Source organism: Bubalus bubalis, chromosome 22, assembly GCF_019923935.1.
Source record: "Bubalus bubalis isolate 160015118507 breed Murrah chromosome 22, NDDB_SH_1, whole genome shotgun sequence".
NCBI lineage: Eukaryota > Metazoa > Chordata > Mammalia > Artiodactyla > Bovidae > Bubalus > Bubalus bubalis.
Genome location: NC_059178.1, coordinates 52,660,976 through 52,672,412, shown reverse-complemented (window position 1 = coordinate 52,672,412; position 11,437 = coordinate 52,660,976). Strand labels below are relative to the sequence as shown.

At 39.2% G+C, this 11,437-nt stretch overlaps 1 long non-coding RNA gene across 1 annotated transcript; it reads left to right on the top strand.

Annotated features, from left to right (window-relative positions):
• Positions 1–1,909: 1,909 nt before the first annotated feature.
• Positions 1,910–11,138, top strand: LOC123331178. The gene is made up of 3 exons (XR_006547692.1): positions 1,910–2,007; positions 2,565–2,661; positions 9,901–11,138. It is a non-coding gene; the product is annotated as an uncharacterized LOC123331178 (long non-coding RNA).
• The last annotated feature ends 299 nt before the right edge of the window (positions 11,139–11,437 follow it).

The following is an 11,437-nucleotide window of genomic DNA, read 5'->3' as shown; positions in this document are numbered from 1 at the left end:
GTTTATTTTTTCTGATCTTCCCATTCTTTATTCAATAACTACTTAAGATAAAAAAAAAAAAAGATACAAAAAAGGAAGGCAAAGCAGAAGGAGGGAACTCAATTAGGAAAAAGTACAATGATACAAAATCATTTGTGATTTGAATCAGAGTGCTAGCTATGACCCTGGTAAAGGGAGGTATCAACAGGTTGTGAGAAGCGTTCAGAATTTGAATATATTTTGAAGTAGAGCCAATAAGATTTTCTAGTCACCTGGATATGGACTGTGAGAAAAGGAAATAACTCAGAGATGATCCCAGTATTTGGCTGGAGGTACTAAAAGAATGAAATTCATGTGTTGAGCATTTATATATGGATTTCTACTCTACTATATATATATATATATATTAATTAATGGAAATTGTTTCTTTTCACAACTGAATAAATGTTCTAGAAACTATAAAACAAAGACATGACTAACATGTATTCAGTTTTTCAAACATTGCATCACCGACTTATGGGAAGTAAGTACTTACATTTCACCTCTCTTTTCTTTAAGTCATTAAAAAAATATGCAGTTGCCACACAGAATTAATTTGGGCTGAATGAATGCACTTACCAAGCTCTTTCTCATTACTGAGCCGCAAGAAGGAAGCTTCTCGACAGACAGCGATTTCTCAACATCATTTCTGCCATTCTTGAATGTTTAAACTCTGAGATAGAAAGTGACTCCTGACTCAGGATGTGGATTTCAGCGACCTTCATCCCTCTGCTTGGCTGTTTCTCTGAACTTGCCACCGTGTCAACCCTTTGCAATGTGTGTGGGATGGAAGAGGCAGGATCCCTTAATAAAATTTTATCACTCGTTTCACCCAGTCCTGTAATAAGACTAAACTTAGAATATGATTCAAATGGGGTAGAAAGTTCAATTTTCAATGTGGCAAGTTGCCTTTAACAGGAATATTTATAAGAGGATGTTCACTAAATGCAGTTCCTTTATTAAATACAGCTCTCCTGACACCAATTTCTGAACTATAAATTTGTTCTGATTCCCAGAGGCTTTTATGCCCTACCAACACTTATGACTTGTGAGAGGCATGCCTTTTCTTTGGTAAATTGGGAAAAGAGTTGCTTTTAAAGGGGAAAGGAAGATTGACTAAGAGCGGAATCTTCTCAGCATAGTCATTTTAGGAAAAAGAACACGTGAACATGAAGGATTTCCAGACTATCTGTAGCCAGTGTCTCTTTGAAAGTTTTCCTGTTGCCTGAGGGCTGTGCATCACCTACAGACCACAGGGTCTGAGAAAAGACTTATGACACAGTTGCCGATCAGCATGGACCAACACAGTAGTCACGGGCTTTGGTCTGTTTAGCTTTTTTCAGTAGCACTGATCCCAACATACATTAGGTTAACCTTAAAAATGCATCCCAATATATCGTGCTCAGCCATTCAGTTGTGTTCTACTCTTTGTGACCCCATGGACTTGTAGCCTGCCAGGCTCCTCTGTCCCTGGAATTTTCCAGGCAAGAATACTGGAGTGGGTTGCCATTCCCTATTCCACCAGATCCTCCTGATCTGGGGATTGAACCCGTGTCTCCTGCATTGGCAAAGTGGTTTCTTTTCTACCAGCACCACCTGGGAAGCCCCCAGTATATGTTCAGTTCAATTCAGTTCAGTCGCTCAGTCGTGTCTGACTCTTTGTGACCCCATGAATTGCAGCACGCCAGGCCTCCCTGTCCATCACCAACTCCCAGAGTTTACTCAGACTCACGTCCATCGAGTCAGTGATGCCATCCAGCCATCTCATCCTCTGTCATCCCCTTCTCCTCCTGCCCCCAATCCCTCCCAGCATCAGAGTCTTTTCCAATGAGTCAACTGTTCACATGAGGTGGCCAAAGTACTGGAGTTTCAGCTTGAGCATCATTCCTTCCAAAGAAATCCCAGGGCTGATCTCCTTCAGAATGGACTGGTTGGATCTCCTTGCAGTCCAAGTCACAGACAAATAGTGTTTGATTCTGCTTGCACAAGGTACCCAGAATAGTCAAATTCATAGAGTCAGAAAGTACATTGGCAGGTGCCTGGACAGGGGGTGGGTGGGGTGACTGGGGGAATGGGGACTTGGCGTTTAAAGGGGACAGAGTTTCAGTTCAGGAAGGTGAAAAATTCAGGAGATGGATGATGGGAAGAGTGGCACACGATGCGAATGTACTTAGTGCCACTGAACTAACTCCACGGTTAAACATAGCTAAAAGAGTATGTTTTATATTATGTGACTTCTACAACGATAAAAAATACTTTAAAAGTAGTGATTCCAAATGACTTATAAATTCTCTTTGTATCTCCTGTCTTTTAATTGAACAGTTTATGTTTTATCCCCAGTACTTTCCCTTCATTGGGCCATTTGTTCTTTTTACCACTCTACTCTCTTGAGTTCAATAGTCACTTCTTGTATTACCAGTTTCAATTACATGAGAAAATGATAAAATATTAAACGTATACATAACAAGGATAGCTCTTTGCTAAATTCTCCCAACCAGCACAAGCCATAATGTTTTCTGTAAGTCCTTCCATCAAATCTCTTCTAGATTCAGTCATCACAAGTTATACACAAGCTGCTGCTGCTGCTGCTAAGTTTCTTCAGTCGTCTCCGACTGTGCGACCCCATAGACGACAGCCCACAAGGTAAATATGTTCATATTCAATATTTGCTCTAAAGTAGAAATCAAAAAAATGCATATAATCATTATCTCACCCTAGATTATAAATTGACTGAAGACCAAGAAATTATCTCATTCATATGCCTGTAGCCTCAAACAGTGTCTGGCATAAGAAAGGAGTTTAGTAAAATTGGTATGTGATGACATGTGAGCTAACCACGAGAGACAGAGGTATTTAAATCTACCACTCCACTCTTTTCCTCTTCTGTTCTTTGCCTCCTGTCTCTAACAATTCCTTTATATAACAAACAAAGAATTTAAAGTGTCTTGTATTTATTTTTGATCCAAAATTATTATAGAGTCCTTTCTGATAGCCAGTACAAAGATGGGTTTCTTGTCATTACATTGTAAAAGATGTCAACCATTTCAAGTTGTATTAGAATTATTAGAATTCAGTTACTATTGCAGATTGTAGAGTTTTTGTTGTTGTTTGTATGTGGGAGATACATATATATATACACACAATATTTTAATTTTGAGACAATTATTCACATGCTATTGTAAGAAATAATACAGCATGACTCAGTACACAAATAAGCACAAGAAAAATGGCCCAAAATAACTTTGCTGAATTATACCAACGTTAACATCCAGATTCTGAAGTTGTAGTATAGTTTTAGAAGATGGCTTGGCCTTTTGGCTATAATCCAGTGTAGTATGGGGACTTCCAAGTGGAACAATGCTAAAAAATCTGCCTGCCAATGTAGGAGACACAAGAGATACACATTCGAGGCCTGGGTCGGGAAGATCCCCTGGAGAAGGGAACGGCAACCCACTCCATTATTCTTGCCTAGAGAATTCCCTGGACAGAGGAGCCTAGTGGGCTACAGTCCATGGGGTTGCAAAGAGTTGGATGCAACTGAGCGCACACACCAGTTTCTCGCAAAGCACATCTTCTTGTACATATTTGCATGTATATTTAGTTCTGTGCAACTTTGTTACATGCATAGACTCATGAGATCACCACACAGTCAAAATCTAAAGCAAATTTATCACAAATTTCTTCTATACCAACAGTCATCTCTCTCCTCCCGTCCCTAAAACATGGCAATAATGAATCTGTTCTCCACTTCTGTCTCTTAAACAATCTTGTCTATATAAAAGAAGCAGACAGAAGGTAACTTTGTGAGATTGGTTTTTATCACTCAGCATCTTTTCTTTGTGATCTGTCCCAGTTGTTACATGTATCATTAGTTTGATTCTTCTCAGTGCAGAGGAGTTTCCTATGGTTTGAATGTACCCCTTTGACTAACCAGTATCACCTGGAAAGAAGTTTGGGATGTTACTAATTTGGGGCTATGACCAACAAAACTGCTATCAATATTTGTGTAAGATTCGTGTGAGAAGATATGGTTTCACTTTCCAGGAATAAATAGGCATGTGTGCATTTGCTCTGCTGTATGGAAGGAAAGTTATGACCAACCTAGATAGCATATTGAAAAGCAGAGACATTACTTTGCCAACAAAAGTCCGTCTCGTCAAGGCTATGGTTTTTCCTGTGGTCATGTATGGATGTGAGAGTTGGACTGTGAAGAAGGCTGAGCGCCGAAGAATTGATGCTTTTGAACTGTGGTGTTGGAGAAGACTCTTGAGAGTCCCTTGGACTGCAAGGAGATCCAACCAGTCCATTCTGAAGGAGATCAGCCCTGGTATTTCTTTGGAAGGAATGATGCTCAAGCTGAAACTCCAGTACTTTGGCCACCTCATGCAAAGAGTTGACTCATTGGAAAAGACTCTGATGCTGGGAGGGATTGGGGGCAGGAGGAGAAGAGGATGACAGAGGATGAGATGGCTGGATGGCATCACTGACTCAATGGACGTGAGTCTGAGTGAACTCTGGGAGTTGGTGATGGACAGGGAGGCCTGGCGTGCTGCTATTCATGGGGTCACAAGGAGTCGGACATGACTGAGCGACTGATCTGATCTGATCTGATCTGATGGATAGTATATGTTTAGTTTTGAAAGAAACTTCCACATGTGTTCCAGAGTGGCTTACACGTCTTACATTCCTACTGGCAATGTGTGAGTGATGCAGCTTCTCTGAACCCTAACCAGCATTTGATTTTATCATGTTTTTTAAAATTTAATCAATCTTATAAGTAAATAGTGAATCAGCTTGTTCTAGAGAAGAAATGATGACAGAAGAAGAATCCTATGAAAGCAGGGTCTGTCCCGTGTAAACTTCATAGATGAGTTTATTAACCAACCACAGCTGAACTGGGCATTCTATTTCAGTTTCCTTTATCTGATCTTGAAATCAGATCTGTCCAATTCTTTGTGACCCCATGGACTGTAGTCTACCAGGCTCCCCATGGAATTTTCCAGGCAAGACTACTGGAATGGGTTGCTATTTCCTTCTGCAGGGGATCTTCCCAACCCAGGGATCGAACTCGGGTCTCCTGCATTCTGAGCCATTTACACTGGGATACATTTACACTGTGTACTTCTTAGGATAGTTATATAAACAAAATGCATGCAATGTGTTTATACCAGTACCTGGCTTACAGTAATGTGCACCATTATCAGTGATTTCTACTATTACTAGGTATTGCCCAGAGGCACTATTTAAGCTTTGATGGTCCTAAAATGGTCAGTTTTAACAGCGATAAGAAACTTGAAGTCTTAGATTGAAAAGGAACCACTTAAAAGGAATTTGATTCCAGTCACAGATAACCATTTTACTACTACTTTCCATTCCTCTGGTATCACTGCTGATGCTGATGCTGCTAAGTCACTTCAGTCATGTCCAACTCTGTGCGACCCCAGAGACGGCAGCCCACCAGTCTCTGTTGTCCCCGGGATTCTCCAGGCACAACATCTAGTCAAAATATAAAAGCACTTAATAGTGGGAGGGAAGTACATAAAATTCAAAGTGGTCCTTACTGTAAATGTTCATTCACTAAAAAAATAGATGTACACTGCCTAGTTCAGTTCTGAATTTTGCTTTTGATTGGCAGAAACATTAAAATGTATCTTTCCATAGCACTTTCCTTTTTTGTCTAAACTAAGTAGATTTAAAATGTGGATTCCCAAAACATTGCTGAAGATTCTAAGTTACTTAAAAAATTAAAATTCTCCAAATAATTTTCACAGTTAAGCTTAATTTAAAACTCATCTGTTACAGTTAACAAAGCATTCAGCCTGCATTTTTCTGACAAAGCTCTACAGTAAGCTGTACAGGTTGTAACTATATTCAGGCACTGTTATTATTTGCTAGGAGTTGTTATGAGCTGCCAATTCTTCTACTTGCACAGTTCATTGCCATTCAAAGTAGTTTCATGTTCACCATCTCATTTGTCTCTCCTAAAAGATCCCTAATGGTAAGGTATCCTGGGCATTCCTCATTCTGTTTTAAAGATGTGGAAACTAACATAGTTCATTAAGCCAGTTACCTCGCTGGGCCTGGAATTCAAGTCTCTCCAGCCTGCATTTGTGCTTACCAACTGTCACTTCATCCCCTTAAGCTATCTCTCAGGGCAAAGTGAACTCTAACTGAAAGGATGCAGAGCATGATTGCCAAAACTGCAGCAAGAACTTCTATCAAAACGTGTACCCCTCAAGGTCCTTGGAAGATAATGTGCTAGGTGAAACTCTGGAGTTAAGATAGTCTGGTAGGGAGTTGCTGACACTCATTATCAGACAGGTCAGGAAATGCGTTTGCTGTGCGGCACATTTCCCAATACACCGTTCATTCTGGCCACCTCATAATCCAGTTCCCTGACTTATTTGCTTGTGCTGGTGCACAGGAGAACTCCCACACAGTTCTCTACCTCTGCTCTTCCCACAGCAAATGGGCAACTCAGCAGTGATTCTATTTATGGCACTTAAACATAGCTGTTAAAAGACTGACATACGGAATGATTTTAAAGATCAATACAGTTCCTCCCTTAAAAAAAAAAATCCTCCCGTCCACTAATTCTTATCAAAAATTAAGCAAAATGTTCCATTTCCTAACTCAGAGGTAAAGAAATCTAACTGTGGCTCACCTTTGTCCTCCCAAGGTATCTGATCTTAAGATGTTATTAAATTTCCAAAGTTTCTTTTGTGAAATCTTGCCTATGTCTTCCTCCTATCACCCTGAGATTCCAGGGAAGACAGTGTGTGTATGCCTGTGTGTGTGTGTGTGTGTGAGAGAGAGAGAGAGAGAGAACACTTGTGTGTGTAGTGATGAGGGGGTCCTGATACTATAAGAATGGTGACATGATAGATACGTAATGATTTAAAATAGAGAATCAGGCCTACACTATTCTGTTTCTTAACACCTATTTATTATTTTTGCCAAGTCTTTGCTGTTCGGTCACTCAGTCAAGTCCAACTCTTTGCAACCCCATGGACTGCAGCACGCCAGGCTTCCCTGCCCTTCGCCATCTCCCAGAGCTTGCTCAAACTCATGCCCACTGATCAGTGAAGCCATCCAACCATCTCATCCTCCGTCTCCCCCTTCTTCTCCTGCCTTCAATCGTCCCCTGAAGCAGGGTATTTTCCAATGAGTCATCTCTTGGGATCAGGTGGTCAGAAGATTGGAGCATTAGCATGAGTTCTTCCAATGAATATTCAGGGTTGATTTCCTTTAGAATTGACAGGTTGAATCTCCTTGCAGTCCAAGGGACTCTCAAGAGTCTTCTCCAATACCACATTTCAAAAGCATCAATTCTTCAGTCCTCAGCCTTCTTTATGGTCCAACTCTCACATCCATACATGACTACTGGAATAGCCATGAAAAGTGCAAGTGAAAGTGAAGTCACTCAGTCGTGTCTGATTCTTTGTGACCCCATGGACTATAGCCTACCAAGCTCCTCTGTCCATGGGATTTTCCAGGCAATAGTACTGAAGTGGATTGCCATTTCCTTCTCCAGAGGATCTAACTGACCCAGGGATTGAACCCAGGTCTCCCGCATTGTAGACAGACGCTTTACCGTCTGAGCCACCAGGGAAGTCCTAGAATAGCCATAGTTCCAACTAAACAGACCTTTGTTGACAAAGTAAAGCCAAGTCTTACCTATTTACATTTCCTGATGTCTCTTGTTAACATTTTGCATTTTCACAGTCACCAACATATTCAGATCGTCATGTTTCTCACTTTTCTATTTCCTCCAATTCTTCCCTTCTTTCTGATTGTATTTCGCTCAATTCAAGCACATGTACTGCATCATGAATCATAGCATATCCAAGTCCATAAACTTCCAATAACATTTATTTTGTGGAATTAAATACAAGTCATTCCCATTTAGATTTCTCAATATGTTAACATCTTATCTTAAAACCTTCATCCTGCCTTTTCTCTCTTCATTATCCTCTCAAACTGGATTACATTATTTTATTTAAACAATATATTTATCCTCCCATCTGGATGACTCACTCCTCCATCCTGTTCTGAATATTTACTTCACATCATCTTGAGAAATCCTGCTCACCTTCAAAATCCTTCACTAATGCCATATTTTTTTAGAAATTTGAGTTACATCTTATCTATATTTATTTTACAAATCCTACACTATTATATTATAGCATTGTTTTTTTTCTGCTTATAGCCCTGCATGAGTTCCTTGAGAACAAAGGTAAAAAAATATGCCTCATCTTGTATCCCATGTGTATTAATTTGCTTGGGATGCCCTAACAAAATACCATAGACCAAGCAGCTTGAACAACAGACATTTATTTCTCCCAGTTCTGGAATCTGGAAGCCCAAGATCAAGGTGCCAGGTAATTTGGTTCTCCAGTGAAGACCCTCTTCTTGGTATGCAGATGGCCACCCTCTTGTGCTTCTCATGACAGAGAGAAAGAGCAAGCTGGTGTCTTTGTGTGATTGCTGTTTAGTCGCTAAGTTGTGTCCAACTCTTTGCAACCCCAGGGACTGACTGTAGCCCACCAGGCTCCTCTGATCACAGGATTGTTCAAGCAAGAATACTGGAGTGGGTTGCCATGTCCTCCTCCAGGGCATCTTTCTGACCCAAGGATCAAACCCACATCTGTTACATCTCCTTCATTGGCAGGCAGGTTCTTTATCCTATCTCTGCTTACAAAGGCAATAATCTCACCATGAGAGCCTGACCCTCACTACTTCATCTAAACCTGATCACCTTCCAAAGGCCCTGTCTTCAGTTACCATCAAATATTTGCTAAGGGCCTCAATATACGAATTTTGGGGAGACAGACTTCAAGGCATAGTACTGTGTGTTATTTAACATAATACTTTACACATAATAAATACTTGTTGAGCTAAATTGTAATAGAAACAAATTTCAAAAAGCAAATTTGATATAATAATGATAATGATGATTTTCCTGACTTCCAGATCCTTTCTTGGTAACAGATTCCCCCCACCCCACCACACACACACACCACACATCGTTATAAAGGAAAAGGGAGGAAGAATTCTTATTCCAAGGATTATCTAGTGAAAAGGCAATCCAGCATTATACTTAAACAGTAAGAAATAATCCCAGCCCCAAAATTTTAAAATTACATTTGAATAAGCCATAATATTTTGCACATTCATTGAATCATTTCACTTTGGGAAAAAAATGACTATGATAAAAAATATAAATCAAAAGTAAGTGAAGTTAAGTGATAACCATTTTGAAACAAATCTATTTAATCTATGGAGATAAGCTCAGGTTTTGTCTACTCTGGCAAAATGCAATGCATACTTGTAACTGTAACTATAAATCATAATGGTATTTGTACTATTCAGTTCCAAAAGTCCCTTTTTTCTCTTAAGTTTTATAGATAATTATTCTTTCTTATTTTTCACTGTATTCTCAAACAAATCTATGCAGTAGAAGAGCTTTATCATTTTGTAGTACAAATTTCAATATAAAAAATACAACTTTGTGTGGTATTTACAGAAAGAGAAAAGAAATCGTAACTCTCCTAGAAGAATTAAGGAGGCTGTAACAGAAGTCTTAGGATAGCTAGAGAGTGACCAATGTTCCTCAAAACATGGGGCTACAGTTTTAATGAAACACTGAGAAGCTTCAATAGTTCAAATACTTACTAAATTCATCATAAGACTGCAAACGATCTGTACTATCCAGGTTTGTAGGAAAACAAAGACTACCTCCGAACTAACCATAGATTAAATGGTAAGGCAAGGAAGAACAAGAGTATGGGCTACAGTGAGTAATATTCTGTAAGTATGAGCCACGCTCTGTTTACACTATGCAGCGTTGACATGCTTTTCTCTGTCTTCTCTGTTTAACAGATCAGATGGACTCACGGTCACAGCAGTTAAAAAGATGGAGATATCTGAATGAAAACATCTCACTGGGCTTCTGTCCATGTTCTGTCGCTGGGGGTTTGACTCCATGTGTCAAATGAGTCGAGTCTCTGGATACTAATAATGCTGGTGTAGGCTTCTGAGATTATACTATAAAATTTTCAATGGTTTCTGCCTCTCAGTGGAGGCAGAAATTCTCTTGATTCTCAGAAAAAGGTAAAGCCCTAGAAATCTCAGCAACCCAATGGTTATCACATGTTGAGATGCTCTGTGTCAACTCAGATCATTGACACACACATTTCAGACTTATAAAGCACTGATGTATAAACCAGCCTGGCCAATCATAACATAAATTCAACAAAAAAGAGTCAGACTGCCAGGGTTCAGTTTGGCAGTCTGTTTCATCCAGTTTCAGCTTGATGACTTCCTAGCAAGTTACTTAAAGACTATATCAATTTCTGAACTTGTGAACAATGGAAATAATAGCAGCTACCTTAGGCACTGCTGTGTCAATGAGCTAATATGTATAAAATACTAATTATAGTGTTTGACATATATTAAACATAAACTACACACACAGTAATGATTTAGGGTTTGAGAAATGAGTGTAAATTATTAGTAGAAATAATATGCTAATACCTGGAAAATTAGAATTAAGTAGCTTGGTTCATTCCACTCCAGTATTCTTGCCTGGAGACTCCCAGAGACAGAGGAGCCTGTTGGGCTGCCGTCTATGGGGTCGCACAGAGTCGGACACGACTGACACGACTTAGCAGCAGCTTGGTTCATCCTTTTCCTGTACTCACTTTCCCTGGCCAATTTTTGAAAACTATGTTTTTGCTGAATAATGGCTTATAAAAATGTTACATTTCATATCTTTCAGATTTTTTAAAAAGAAAGTCATGTAAACCAACTGAACTAACTTCCTATGACATAAAGAGTTTTTATGTAAACTAGCATTTTTGTTTGTTTCTAATTATAGGGAAAGAAGGATGTCAGTATTTCCAGATATTATAGAAAAAAACAACTGATACTATTTTCTCCCAGTTTTTAAAAATTTCTTAAGAAACCTTATTCTTCTATTTACATATAACTGTGTATTTAAAACCTTTAAGCCTGGGATTCCTATAGACAGGCAGGCTTTATGCTGTTGGGTTACATCATGGAATAACTTCTGCAAAAATGAGTTGGAAAATATTATTACATCTATTCTCTGTGTTGCACACTGGTTGTTGATATTCCTGTTTATGTTGACTACTAAATAAAATACAAATAGCTCATTGCACAATGTGGGTTTAGTCATTTTCAACAAATCCTCGTAGTTCCTAGAAATTCCTTATTAATGAGCACTTCATGTATTGCTATACATATATGTACACGAACTGATAGGATATCAATTAATGATCACATTCAGAATTCTTACACCTGGGTAATCAAAGGTTCTCTTTTTGGTCACCTGGCTTCCATATACCCTCCAATGTTGGACCTCCCCACCTTTAAGGCACTCCTGCCTTGCAGGATA